The sequence below is a fragment of the Pelodiscus sinensis genome, chromosome 29 (assembly GCF_052426305.1).
Source record: "Pelodiscus sinensis isolate ZL-2025 chromosome 29, ASM5242630v1, whole genome shotgun sequence".
NCBI classification, from domain to species: Eukaryota; Metazoa; Chordata; order Testudines; family Trionychidae; genus Pelodiscus; species Pelodiscus sinensis.
Genome location: NC_143080.1, coordinates 12,737,749 through 12,752,278, shown reverse-complemented (window position 1 = coordinate 12,752,278; position 14,530 = coordinate 12,737,749). Strand labels below are relative to the sequence as shown.

The 14,530-nt window shown below is 46.0% G+C and overlaps 1 protein-coding gene across 2 annotated transcripts in view; it reads right to left on the bottom strand.

Moving 5' to 3' along the window:
- LOC102453851 (acid-sensing ion channel 2) overlaps positions 1-14,530 on the bottom strand; it is a 370,636-nt gene that overhangs the window by 79,346 nt on the left and 276,760 nt on the right. The gene's annotated exons all lie outside the window — the stretch shown is intronic.

Genomic DNA, 14,530 nt, shown 5'->3' with positions numbered 1-14,530 from the left:
GAAGTGACCGTGTGCTACTTGCAGCTCAGCAGCAAGCCTTTGGGATGGGCACCATGGGAGGGAATCAGAACCATCCTCCGCGGTAAGCCGAGCAGACTTTGGGTTTGTCGCTTGGGAGTTCAATGCAGCTGCCATCTGTAGCTGCTGCTGCTGCTGGCCGTGTTAATCCAACAGCCTGTGCACAGAGCAGCAAGTTCTGCAGCCTCCCTCCCCTTTGGGTAGCAGCCATATTGTGGCAGGCCCTACCGCTCCAAAACGTTCAGGAAGGTTTCTGGGGGCAGGGGTAGGCTGCCCTCTGTCTCCTGAGCTCGGCGGTACCCAAGGGACCAGAGCTACCACAGGCAGAAGTCTGGTTTGAAATACTCGTCACGTAAGCCTGGCCCCTCCCCACCCAACGTATGTGAAAAGAACATCGCTTACGGGATGTCCGCTCTCATGGCAGCGCACAGCCCAGCCCAGCTAGCACCGGGCAAACAGCCACAGAGACAGGGAGGCAGATAGACCCTGGGCGATAGACCCTGCCTGGCTCGCTATACCCCCAACCAGCACCTGCCACGGCCTCACCACTAGTCATCACAGCGTGGTGTCCCACAGCCTCCCACTGCTGCAAGGCTGCAGGGGTGGGAAAAGGCTGTGTCAGGGGAGGGGCAGAGAAGAAAAGTTTCAGCAGCACCCCATTGCTAGAGCTTTTCGCGTCTCCCTTCCTCCTGCCAAAGCCTTTTTCTGCTATGTGCATCCTAGGAGCCACCACAGGTGTAGACAAAGCCTTATGCTGTAAAGCCGAGCACTCGACAGCTAGGAAGTCCAGGTTTACAGCTGCCTGCAGAGCTCTGAGTCTTCCACCCAGTGCGTCCATCAGGTGAACTGAACAAGGCAGGGAGCTTGTGGAAAACGTACTCTGTGGTCATGTCATCGAAGACCAAAGGAACTTCTCGCCGGAGAATGTTGTGAAGGCCAAGACTATACTCACATTCAACACAGAACTAGATAAGTTCCTGGAGGTCAGGTCCATCAGTGGCTGTTAGCCAGCATGGGCAGGGATGGTGTCGCTAGCCTCTGGGCTGGATGGACCCAGTATGGTTGTTCTTATGTACTTATGACACAAAAATTATTCCCAGGAGAGGAGGGAAGGTGGCTGAGAAGAGAGAGGGTCAGCTTCTGCTCTCCTTTAGATTGGTGTTATGTTCACACGGAGCTACTCCAGATGTTCTTTTTGGAGTCCTTGTCCAAATGCTCAGGGGGGAACTGAAGCTTGTGATGTCAGAAAGGCCCTCCATTAAATTCACAACAAACCCCTAACCATGCTGTGCCATCATGAGAGCCAGCCAGTGCTTGTAGACGGTGATGTTCATTGGAGGAGAACTGTGAACTCAGACTTCAGAACATGCTGGACTAGTTGCCCCGTTTCCCAAATGCCCAGTTAGTGGAAATCAATCTCCTAAGGTCTGGTCTACACTAGCCGAGGCAGGTCGTCTTAGGGTACGCCATTCAGCTATGCACAATGCTACGCATCCAGCTACCTTAAGACGAGCCACCGAGGCCTGTACACTGCTTGATTTGGGAATCTACACTAGACCTGCTAAATCAAATGCTAGAAGATCGACTTCTTGAGGGTTGATGTTCCCTGTAGCGTAGACAAGCTCTAAGTGCCTTAGGCTATGTCTAGACTGCAAGCCTCTCTCGAAAAAGAGCGTCTAGACTGCAAGCGGAACTTTCGAAAAAGCAAGCCGCTTTTTCGAAAGGCAGTCTGGATGCTCTCTTTTGAAAAACCCCTGTTTGCATTCAAGAACGCCTTTTTTCGAAAGAGCACTTTCGAAAACAGGCGTTCTTCCTCGTAAAATGAGGTTTACTGCCGTCGAAAGAAAAGCCGCGTTCTTTCGATTTAATTTCGAAAGAACGCGGCTGCAGTCTAGACGCAGGTGAAGTTTTTTCGGAAAAGGCTACTTTTTCCGAAAAAAACCCTGAGTCTGGACACAGCCTTACTGTTTCTCTACACAGGGAGTTACCCCAGAATACAAAGGTCATTCTGAATTTGTTTAATCCCTTTGGAAGTGGATTAAGATCATTCAGAATTAGGCACTGCTGTTCTGGACTAAGACCCTCCACAAATGGAGGCAATCAGGGGTAGTTAATCTGCTTGAAATTCACACCCTACATAATTCTGGTTTAATTTTCATGTGTAGACTATGCACCGAGTGAAAAAATTGCTTCCTTTTGCTTGTTTTAAACCCACTTCCTATTAATTTAATTTGTGAACCCCTAGTTCTTGTGTGAAAAACACTTACTTACTTTCTCCACACCAGTTGTGATTTTATAGACCTCTACCATATCCCCAATTTGCCACCTCTTTCCAAGCTGTAAAGTCCCACTATTATTAATCTCTCCTCATGTGGCAGCTGTTTCATGCCCCTTATCATTTTTGTTACTCATCTTTTGTTGCCCAATTTTTTCAGAAAACTGTCCACAGTGACTCCACGATTTCTTTCTTGAGTGGTAATGTAGACCCCTCTTTTTGTCGGGGATCATGTTTCCCTGTCTTGTCTCTGCAGGGGGGGCATTGCAAAGAAGTATGTTTCGCTTTTCAGTTCTTCACAATGGAGTGAGTGCTCCTGATTTGTGATGCTGGGTGTTCTCTGTAATTTCTGTCCCCTCCCCCAGGTAATTATGATTACCTGCATATTTTAGCTTTGTCTTTTTTTTTTAAACGTAACATACAAGAACTTAATAATAAGGGGAAAGCTGGTGCCTAAAATGGATAGTTTTATTAAACCTGCTGCAGAATTCCTGCATATTACGTGCTCACGTGCATCTCCTTTGACTTTCTTTAACTTCTCAGGGTGCCAAGGAGCGCTGTCTGTTCGAGGTCACTGGCCAGGATGTCTCGCACTCCTGATGTGTTCCTTAGTTGCTTATTCATGCCCTAAGGGATCTCACAAGGTGTTCCAATAAATCACTGAATTGTCTTTGCTCTAGGTTTCCATATTTGCTCCTCATTGCGGCAGAATTCCTCATGCCTCGCTGTCTCCTTTTCTCTGTTTCTGCATTATCAATTAACCAGGTCATTTGTCTTTTTTTTGTTTTTTTTTGTTACAGCAACTATGTCCAAACTGTGTGCCTCAACTGTTGGGTCAGTAGCAACTGCCAGATCCCATAAAATCTTTAGCCTCTTCATTCTCTCGAGTCGGTAGTTTTAATTCCGCTTGGTTCATTTAAATCCATGCTAGCCACAGAGGCTGTACACTGCAGACACTTGGTGACCTCATTGTGTCTGTTCCTATGTTCTCTTCCAGCCACGCTCCTGCAGGCACTCAATACATGCTCCACCCTTTTTCCTTGTTGGAACGTGCTCTGCTGTTCAGTCAGTTATGTTGCAAATGTAATTAAGCCTTAAGGACTCTTGTGCATTCACTGGAAGGCTCTCTGCCTGTTTTTTCAGGTGTCCTTCTACGAGCCATAAGTTTGTGAAACTTTGGTTTTCTCTTTCTCGCCACCACAGCCCATGCACTGATTCCCAAGTGAATCTTCTGAGTCTTCCTTTGGTGAGTTGGTTTTTCCTTTCTTGGCCTGGGCTGCATGCTCAGCCAATTCATGTTTTCTTCACCGGAGGATCTGTTATTCTGGTTTGTTCCTCACATATTTTGATGTTATTTTTCATTCTCAAGTGCTTCCTCCACCAATAGCAGACTGTTTCCTCCATCATCTCGGCAAACGTGTATCTTCTCCATGTATTGACTGGTATTCATTACTCTAGCGATCCGGAGAGAACATATGGGTATGTCTACACAGCAAAGTTATTTTGAAATAACAGCCGTTATTTTGAAATAACTTTACTAGCGTCTACACAGAAATTAATTTGAAATAGTGGAGCGCTTATTTCGAATTTGGTAAACCTCATTCCACGAGGAATAACACCAAATTTGAAATAGCTATTTCCAAATAGTGCTGTGTAGACACTTATATCGAAATAGGGGGCCTCCAGCCTCCCCAGGGTGCCCTGCTGGCCACTCCAGCCGCAACCAAGAGCACTCTTCTCCCTCGCCTCTCCCTGGACCCCTTAAAAGGTTGACTCAGGCCATCGTTCCGGTGCCAGCTCTAAGCCTGTCAGCCCAGAGCCAGCAGTCACTGCCCCTGACCCAGTGGCCCCAAAACAGGAGTCAGCAAGCCACTGGCAGCCAGCCCTCCACTGCTCCCCAGGAGCAGTCTGCCAGCTCCCAGGAGCCTGCCAGGGCACCTTCCTGGTCCAGGGTGGAGATCATGGACCTTATTCAGGTTTGGGGGGGATGCCTCCAACGTCCATGATCTCCGCACTAGACAGAGGAACCCAGCTGTCTATGGCAGAATAGCTGCCAGCCTGGCCACCAAAGGCCACGTGCAAACCCAGGAGCAGGTTTGCATGAAAATCAAATTGGTCCAGCAAGACTCCCAACCCTGAGCCCTGAGCTTCCCCTCTCCCTTCTTCCCCTTGCTTCCCCCTTCCAGCTCCCTCCTCCCAGGTTTCCCCCCCCCCTCCCACCTCCTTTCCCCAGTCTCAACAGAGTCCCCCCCCCCAGTTTTGTTAAATAAAGGGGGTTTGTGTTCATGAAAATACATGTATTTTATTTGACATCAGGAAGGGGGATTAGGGAGGGGTAAATAGAAGGATGTGAGGGAGGAATGAGGCACAAGCCCCCAGTGGGGCAGACCAGGGAGGCTCTTAGTGCTCTTCATGGTGGAAGCTCTCCCGCAGGGCCTCCTGGATACTGACAGCCCCCCAATGGACCTCTCGGATGGCAGCCAGAAGGAAGTGCAGCCAGGCTGTCAGCAATGCACCCACAAGAAGCACCAGAGTGCCCGGGGGCAGCTCTGGCTCCATGCTGCAGAGTGCTGTGGTGTCCTGAGTGAGGGCAACCAGAGGACACAGAGACAAAATGCTTTGCTGTCCCTCATCGAGGTAGGCAAGCAAGCAAGCAGGGAAACCTGAGAACTGGCTGTCCATGGGAGGTCTTTAAGCACAGGCCTCAGATAGTCTCCGGCAGCAGCCACACAAAGTAACTCCTGCCGTGGTGCCCTGCTGGACCTGATTCCGGCAGCCCTTAAATGCGATTCAGTGTCCACTCAAAAAGCTATTTCGAAATAACGCGGAAGTGTAGACACTATGGCAATGAATGCAGCTCAACACACAGCGACTTGGATTCAGAGGATGGAAGCAAAGTGAGAAAAAAGAAAGCTATGTGCTGAAAGACTCTAGCTCTGACAACACACGGATTTGTGACATTTCTAAAAAGCCATGCTGCTCTTGAATTGGGCTTGTCAGCCATAATGTATTCATCAGGCACATGACTAGCCCTCTGAGGCACACACCATGATCCCATGAGTTGATGCTTGCTTATAATAATAATGTATCAGTAGGAGCTTTGTTTGCATATTCACTTTTTCTTCTCTTCTTGATGCCATTTGATCACTCTAGCAGTGTACAGCATTACAGGTTTTGCACACATATTAAAGGCTTAGATCCAATTCTTCCAGCTGAGATTTGTCTTTAGAGTAGTTCTTATTAATCTGTCATATTCTTTCCTCACTTTTATCTTTGACTTCTGTAATAACGCAGATAATTCCTTGTTTCCAAGCAGGGGCAGCGCGTGGCTATAGGTGGACTCAGCCACCATCTAGGGCACCGCCTCCCGGGGCGCCCGATGATGACATCACGGGGGTGCCCAGGGCACCCGCCAATGATGTCAGTCCATTGACAGCCCTGCAGGCGGGGGCACCGATCACGTGTTCTGCCTGGGGCGCCAGCTGCCGCAACCGGCCTCGGGCCACTCCTCTTTCCAAGGTATTTGTAAGGGCCAAGCTAAGTGATATCTTGGCTAGTACCTTCATCAATTTGTACACTATCCGATTGTACCAGTTTGCCCCTCTTTACAGATATGCAGCACATTGATCAAAGACAACATGAAACTGTGTATCTTCAAATTTTTCTACATATGTCATCAATCTCTATATCTCCTTTTGTGATCATCCGTATAGTTTCAGATCATCCATGTATTAGAAATGATTAACCAGGTGTTACTCTTTGCTGATAAGCACAATTTATCCCGAAGAATGTCCATGTTAGTAGCAGCATCACTACTATCACTACTATCACTTTGTATCACTACTATCACTAGTAATAGAAATGTAGCCGTGTTAGTCTGGTGTAGCTGAAGCAAAATGCAGGACTATGTAGCACTTTAAAGACTAACAAGATGGTTTATTAGGTGATGAGCTTTCGTGGGCCAGACCCACTTCCTCAGATCAAATAGTGGAAGAAAATTGTCACAACCATATATACCAAAGGATACAATTAAAAAAATGAACAAATATGAAAAGGACAAATCACATTTCAGAACAGAAGGGGGATGCGGGGGGAAGGAAGGTAAGTGTCTGTGAGTTAATGATATTAGAGGTGGGGAAGGGTAGATGTCTGTGAGCTAATGGTATTAGAGGTGATAATTGGGGAAGCTATCTTGGTAATGGGTAAGGTAGTTGGGGTCTTTGTTCAATCCCCCCCGGAGAGTGTCGAATTTTAGCATTCAACTACCTTACCCATTACGAAGATAGCTTCCCCAATTATCACCTCTAATACCATTAGCTCACAGACATCTACCTTTCCCCACCTCTAATATCATTAACTCACAGACACTTACCTTCCTTCCCCCCCCATGCATCCCCCCTCCTGTTCTGAAATGTGATTTGTCCTTTTCATATGTGTTCATTTTTTAAATTGTATCCTTTGGTAGATATGGTTGTGACTATTTTCTTCCACTATTTGATCTGAGGAAGTGGGTCTGGCCCACGAAAGCTCATCATCTAATAAACCATCTTGTTAGTCTTTAAAGTGCTACATAGTCCTGCATTTTACTATCACTATTATGCCTTTCAGATCACTGGTGATAAGAAATCTCCTGGTGATAAGAAATCTCCTGAAAAATTTCCTCTTTAATTTGGACATAAGAATAGATGCACAGGGACAGGCCAATGGTCCATCTATCCCAGTATTCTGTCTTCCAACAATGGCCAAACTCAGGTGTCCCAGAGGCAATCATCAAGTGATCCATTCCCTGTCACCATTTCCCAGTTTTTGGCAAACAGATGTGAGGGGCACCAACCCCACCCATCTTGGCTCATAGCCGTTGACGGCCCTGTCCTCTATGAACTTATCTAGCTCTGTTTTGAACCCTTTATAGTCATGGCCTTCATAACATCCTGTGACCTCATAGATGGTTGTCTCTTCCCGATAGCCAAGTGCTCCCGTTAATCACAGACTGCCGCAGAAAGAAAATGAGCATTGGCTGTACCTTGTACATTTTCAGTGTCTTGATGCTCTACAAATATGCTTTTTCATAGTCCTTGTACAACATCTCTATTTTTTATTGTTATCAATATTTACAATTGCCTCTAGTAGCCCCAGTCGCACCGATGTGCAAACACAGAATAAAAACATGGTCCCTGACTCAAGGAGCTTGTAATTGACGTATAGCCCAAGAGACAGTGATTGACAAGGAGCTCAATCTATGTAGCTTAACAAAGAGGAGGTGAAAGGGTAATGTGATCACAGTCTGTCAGGACCTGCATGGGGCTCTTCAGTCCAGCAGAGTAAGGTCTAACATGATCCAATAGCTGGAAGTTGAAGCTAGCCACATTTAAATTGGAAACAGGGCATGAACTTTTCCCAGTGGGGGTAATTAACCACTGGAAGAACTTACTTAAGGTTGTGGTGGATTCTCCATCACAGGCAATTTTTAAATCAAGAGGAGGGTTTTTTTTCTCTAAAAGGTGTGCTCCAGTTCAAGCAGGAATTAATTCAAGGAAGTTCTCTGGCCTGTAGTATACAGCAGTCAGATACAAGATCACAGTGATGCCTCTGGCCTTAACATGTCTGAATCTATGATAATATTTAGATCCAGACAACGGGTGGAACTTGAGTAAACAGGGAGGTAATGTTGGTCTGCATGGTGAGCTGAAGTCCCATTGCACCAGCTGCCTGTTACTTAGTTGTATCACAAAGGATTTTCAGTCTCCAGGCCTCAAGGGGGTTAACCATGAACATTGTAAACCTGAGCATCCCTCATGGGTTCAGTTCTCTCTGTGGGTCGGAGAGAGCAAATCAGGGACTTTAAATTTCTCTTTCCATTCTGGAAGCAAAGCCCAAACACACGCACGTCACGAGACTCCTGGGAACTATCAACATTGGTTTAAAAACCCCTTGACCGCTGCTTGTTTGCTTATCATTTGGGCTACAGAAGCATAAGGGCTGACTCTAGAGGCTCCATCTGGGGGTCTGACACTGAATCTGAGCAGCCAAAGTGGCCTATTGATATGGACCTTCTAAAACTCAGCCTTTTCCATCTCAAAATACAAAACTATCCAAAGGGAAATCAGTTATTAAATCCACAGTCTTGCTGGGCCCTACCTAAATCCGAGCAATCCTCGTGAGGGATGGTTACTCCTGAGCGCACTGAAAGAAACATACTGCTCTCCAGAGCCAAGCTATGCAGTAGAGATGTACTGACTGACTGATGCCTTTGGCATGTGTCTACCCTCAGAGCTTTGATGTGTGTGCATTTTGTAAGGCAAGGGTGCCTTTTTGATCAGGGTGACGAAAGCGCATCTAGTTCCATGACATCAAAATTATTGCATGTCGCTGTTATGTGCCTCCACTGGGCAAATGTATAAATATAAAGCAGATCAGTCAACCAGCACAGGAAAGCAGCAGAAAACAAACATTTTAAAGCAATCAGAGTTTGCTGAGAATTGCTCTGATGGCTAGATGGGCGGAAAAGACTACTGGGCTGTCTACACTGGCCCTTTTCCAGAACAGTGTTCCGGAATAAGGACTTATGCCCGAGCGGGAGCAGAATAGTTTTTCTGGAATAGCGGCTGATTTTGTACAGTAGAGCGTCGTTGCTTTTCCGGAAATTCAAGGGCCAGTGTAGACAGCTCGCAGCTTATTCCGGAAAAGTGGCTGATTTTCCGGAATAAGTGGCCCAGTGTAGACACAGCCAGGAAGAATTGTTAGTTTCATTTCCTTTCTCTCACCGGCTGTGTCTACACTGGGCCACTTATTCTGGAAAAGCAGCCGCTTTTCCGGAATAACTTGCCAGCTGTCTACACTGGCCGCTTGCTTTTCTGGAAAAGCAATGACGATCTACTGTAAAATTGTCAGTGTTTTTCCGGAAAAACTATGTTGTTCCCGTTCGGGCAAAAGTCCTTTTCCGGAAAAACTGTTCCGGAAAAGGGCCAGTATAGACAGCACAGTAGTCTTTTCCGCAAAAAAGCCCCGATCGCAAAAATGACGATCGGGGCTTTTTTTTGTGGAAAAGCGCGTCTACATTGGCCATGGATGCTTTTCCGGAAAAAGTGCTTTTCCGGAAAAGCATCCGGCCAATGTAGACGCTCTTTTTCCGGAAATACTTATAACGGAAAACTGTTCCGTTTTAAGCATTTCCGGAAAAGGGTGCCAGTGTAGACGTAGCCACCATGTTCTGGGGCTATGGAGGAGATGGAGAAACCCTCCAGAGCTGATCAGAGCAAGCACAGGAGTTAGACTTCATCATTCTTAATGACTCCTGCTGAGAACGCAAGAGACTGACCATGGTTTGAGCAGCTGCGTTAAGACTCTTTCTCAGAAAGACATGCCTTAGCTAAGAGCCCCTTTAATCACACCCTTCCTGTTCTAGGGACGCAGTTTGAAAAGGTCTCTGGACTGCTACACCAAGTGCCTTTCAGATCACTGACTCCAGCTTCCCATAACGTGGTTCCATTCTGCTTTCTCACAGGGTGTCTACACTGCAATTGGGAGAGGAGACTGCCCGACACATAGAGCCAGCATTAATCTAGCTTGGGTAACAGCTGTGGAGAAGACATGGCCACTGCCCCTGGCGTATGTACCCAGGGTGTAGGATGGGCAGTCTAGCTAGAACTACGCAAGTCTGGCTACAACTACACACGCTACAATCAAATCTCAGACTGCGGCGTAGACAGACTCTCGAGAACACTTTAGGTGGCAGTTAAGCCAGAGCAGAGCGAATTCTCCCAGCTTGAAGGGCCTCGCCCCTGGATCGTCTCCTTCAAATGGTTCCCTAGAGCCTGCACCTAAAATATTTTCACACCACCAACTACACCTCCCTCATGCAGCTTGGCAATGGCAAGAGAGCAGCCATTGATTTCGCACCATGTGCAACCAGACAACACGCTCAGCCACCCTTTGATCAACACAAGATGGATGGTCAGAAAGCCCCGCATCGTTGGCAATCTTACCTCTGGATTGCCTGCCCCAGAAGGCATCACAAAGGCCTGACTAGCTGACACTGCAGCTGCTCTGGAGACCAACCCCCTTGAAGGAGATCTGCTCATTTCCTACTGTCACACGCCCTGTCAAAGTAGAGCAAGGTCAGGTCATGCATGATAGGTCCAGCTATGGCCATTAGTCAACATGGTCAGGAACTCAGCCCTCCACTTGCTCTGCCAGAAGCCAGGCATGAAAGACTAGGGGTGGATCACAACAAAATAGCTCTGTTCTCTTTCCAGGTGTCTGGCTGGGAGTCTTGCCCACATGCTCAGGGTTTAGCTGATCGCCATATTTGGGGTCGGGAAGGAATTTTCCTCCAGGGTAGATTGGCAGAGACCTGGAGGTTTTTCGCCTTCCTCTGTAGCATGGGGCACGGGTCACAGATGGAGGATTCTCTGCATCTTGGGGCCTTCAAAGTATTTGAAGGCTTCAATATCTGAGACATAGGTGAGAGGATTATTCTAGGAGGGGTGGGTGAGATTCTGTGGCCTGCACTGTGCAGGGGGTCAGACTAGATGATCATAATGGTCCCTTCTGACCTTAAAGTCTATGAGTCTATGGGTCACTCTTGGAGACAAGATACTGGGCCAGATGGACCATTGGTTTCACCCACTATGGTCACTCATGTTCTTAACCAATATTTTCTCTGGTTCAGTGCCACCCTGTTAGACTGTCTTATACTCCCCTAAGCAACTACTTATCCCTGCCTGGTTATCTTCTCCTTCAAACACTCATAAGTAGTTCCCAGGAACTTCTTTTTGCCATTACCTTGCAAGAGACAGAAAATGGAATTTATTTAGTATATTTTCCTATACATTGGGAACTGTTAGCTGAAATATTTTTGGACCAAAAGTGTTCTATTTCTAAACCTTCCTCATACATCAGTACCTCGAGCTTCTTAAATAGTTTGGTTGTTCTTCTCTGAATTAACTACAAATATTTCCGACAGGTGCATGCACGCATATGATACATTGCATTATGCATCTAGAAACAAATGGCAGCAAAACAAGATGATGACACATAATTTACAGGTAGCTAAAACAGACTGGTAAATTGTAGGACTTGTACCTTTCAACAGAAATTCCTTCTATGTAATAAGCATTAACTTTGCAGGTGGCTGCAGAATGTACTTTCCATCCTGTGAAAATGTTTTTGCCACCCTACTCCTCCATTTTAAAAAATGCTTTGATTTTAATTACCCCAAATAGATAAAGTTCATCGCTTGTCTTGGATGATAAAATAAAAAGTATAATTTAAAAAATGAACATTTTCCACTGACATTTTACTTTTTTCAGAATACCCATTTTCCATCCAAAACACTTGGATGGGATGTTGTTGGACCAGTCCTATCAATTATTATCTTTATGAAATGTTTCCTGGTACCAGTCTGGAGATCTGTACATGTGAGGCCATCTAAAATACATGCTGCATATGAAAGGGAAGAAAAGAAAGGGACCTAGAATTCAGTCTGCTAAGGATCCATAGAATCTTACCATCCATGCTGAGACCGCAAGAACCACGGGGAAACTCGGTAAGGAAAGCTCTTGCAGCCACACAAGATTTTTTTCCCTGGAAGTCATGTCATATTCAGAACCCAAGTGTAGTTTTTCTTAAAGACTGTCACTTTCCTCTTTCCATTCTCTGGAGACTTCAGCATACAAGAACAAGTGTTTGGAGAGAAACCTCCAAGGAGAAGAAGAAGATCCCATAACTGTAGGATCAGAGGGGAGGGAGTGAAAGGGTACTGAAGAAAAAGGTGAAACAAGACATCATGGACACAGAAATAAACCAGACTTACAGGTATTTCTGTGAGCCTTTTGTCTCAAAGGGTGTGTCTAGACTACAGAGTTTTGTCGACAAAAGTGGACTTTTGTCGACAAAACTATACCCGCGTCTACACTACCGCTGAGTTCTGTCGACATAATGTCGACAGAACTCAGCAGTTTTGTCGACGCTGGTAAACCTCATTTTACGAGGCATAATGCCTTCTGTCGACAGAGTTTCTGTCGACAAAAGGTGTTATTGCATGTAAACTGTCCTTTGCGTCTACACTACCATGTCGACAAAGCAGCTTGCTTTGTCGACAGAACTGAATGTAGTGTAGACGCTCTTTGTCGACAGAAGTTTTGTCGACAGTATCTGTCGACAAAACTTCTGTCGACAAAAGCCTGTAGTCTAGACGTACCCAAAGGGTCTAGACACAGAGATAGAACAGTCCTTCCCAGTACTGTCAGATTTCTTCTTATTCACACTAGAGGTGCAATTCTGAATTAGCTGAACCACTGAATAAAAAATGAATAGTCCTATGACACTTTAGAGACTAACAAAATATACAATATCATGATCTTTCATCAGAAAAGATGAGGTGGGTTTACCCATGGTCGCTCAGGATATTAGATATTTTTGTTAGTCTCTAAGGGTATGTCTACACTAGCTTGTTAGATCGAGCTAGGTAGGCAAATGAGGGCAACCGGGGTTGCAAATGAAGCCCAGGATTTAAATATCATTTGCATGTTCCCAGGCGCCGCCAATTTTAAATACCCCTTAGTCCGAACTCTGTGCCTGAGGCTACACACGGCACGGAGTAGGTAGTTTGAATTAGGATCTTTAATTCAAACTACCGTTACTCCTCATGGAGTTAAAAAACTCACAGATTAACATGGCTACCCCTCGGAGACCATGGAATAAATCACTCTCATTCCAGAATGAAAGTGTCCACACAAGAAAACCAAAACAATTAATTAAAGCAGGATATATAGTTAATTTATCAGTGACAAACCCTGGATCAAACACGGACTCCTCAATACCTGGAGCTTTGAAAGTGAGGAGGACAGGAGAACACAGATTGTTCCAACTGACAATGCTGGAAGCTCTGATGATGTCATTGTGATATTTGGGATGTTTCTAAAGACACAACTCCTGAGGCTTTGTGATTAAGTAAGACTCTGATCATAGAATCATAGAATCACAGAGCTGGAAGAGAACTCAGAAGGTCATCAAGTCCAGCCCCCTGCTCTAGACAGGACCAATCCCAACTAAATCAACCCAGCCAGGGCTTTGTCAAGCCGAGACTTAAACACCTCTAGGGATGGAGACTCCGCTACTTCCCTAGGTAACCCATCCCAGTGCTTCACCACCCTCCTAGGGAAACTATTGTTTTTCCTAATATCCAACCTGAACCTCTCCCACCACTACTTGAGACCATTGCTCCTTGTTCTGCCAGGGGGCAGGGCCTGGAGCCGCTGTCACGCCGCGGCACTCGGATGACTTCTGCACTGCTCAGCTGGGCTGCTGTGTGGGAGCAAGCAGCACAAGCAGCCATTTGGGCCCTGCGCTCCCCATGCAGCACGGGCCGCCCAGAAGGAACAGCCAGCATTTCAGCATTACAGAATCACAGACATTGGGCCACATATGAGTCAACAGTGTGATGCTGTTACAAAAAAAGCAAATATGATTCTAGGTTGTATCAACAGGTGTGTTGTAAGCAAAACTCGTGAAGTCATTCTGCCGCTCTACTCTGCACTAGTTAGGCCTCAGCTGGAGTACTGTGTCCAGTTCTGGGCGCCACATTTCAAGAAAGATGTGGAGAAATTGGAAAGGGTACAGAGAAGAGCGACAAGAATGATTAAAGGTTTAGAGAACATGACCTATGAAGCCAGGCGTCATGAACTGGGCTTGTTTAGTTTGGAAAAAAGAAGATTAAGGGGGGACATGATAGCGGTTTTCAAATATCTAAAAGGGAGTCACAAGGAGGAAGGCGAAAATTTGTTCCTCTTGGTTTCTGAGGACAGGACAAGGAGTAATGGGCTTAAAGTGCAGCAGAGGAGGTTTAGATTGGACTTTAGGAAAAAATTCCTAACTGTCAGGGTGGTCAAATATTGGAATAAATTGCCAAGGGAGGTGGTGGAATCTTCCTCTCTGGAGATATTTAAGAACAGGTTAGATAGACATCTGTCAGGGATGGTGTAGATGGAGCTTGATCCTGCCTTGAGGGCGGGGGGCTGGACTCGATGACCTCTCGAGGTCCCTTCCAGTCCTATGATTCTATGATTCTATATATGATGATAGAAAGGAGAACAGCAAAATAGAGACAATGGATTTCAGAATTTTAGTAAACTCAGAGAGTTGGTAGGTAAGGTCCCATGGGAAGCAAGACTAAGAGGAAAAAATGAAGAGAGTTGGCAGTGTTTCAAATGGACATTATTATGGGCCAAAAGCAAA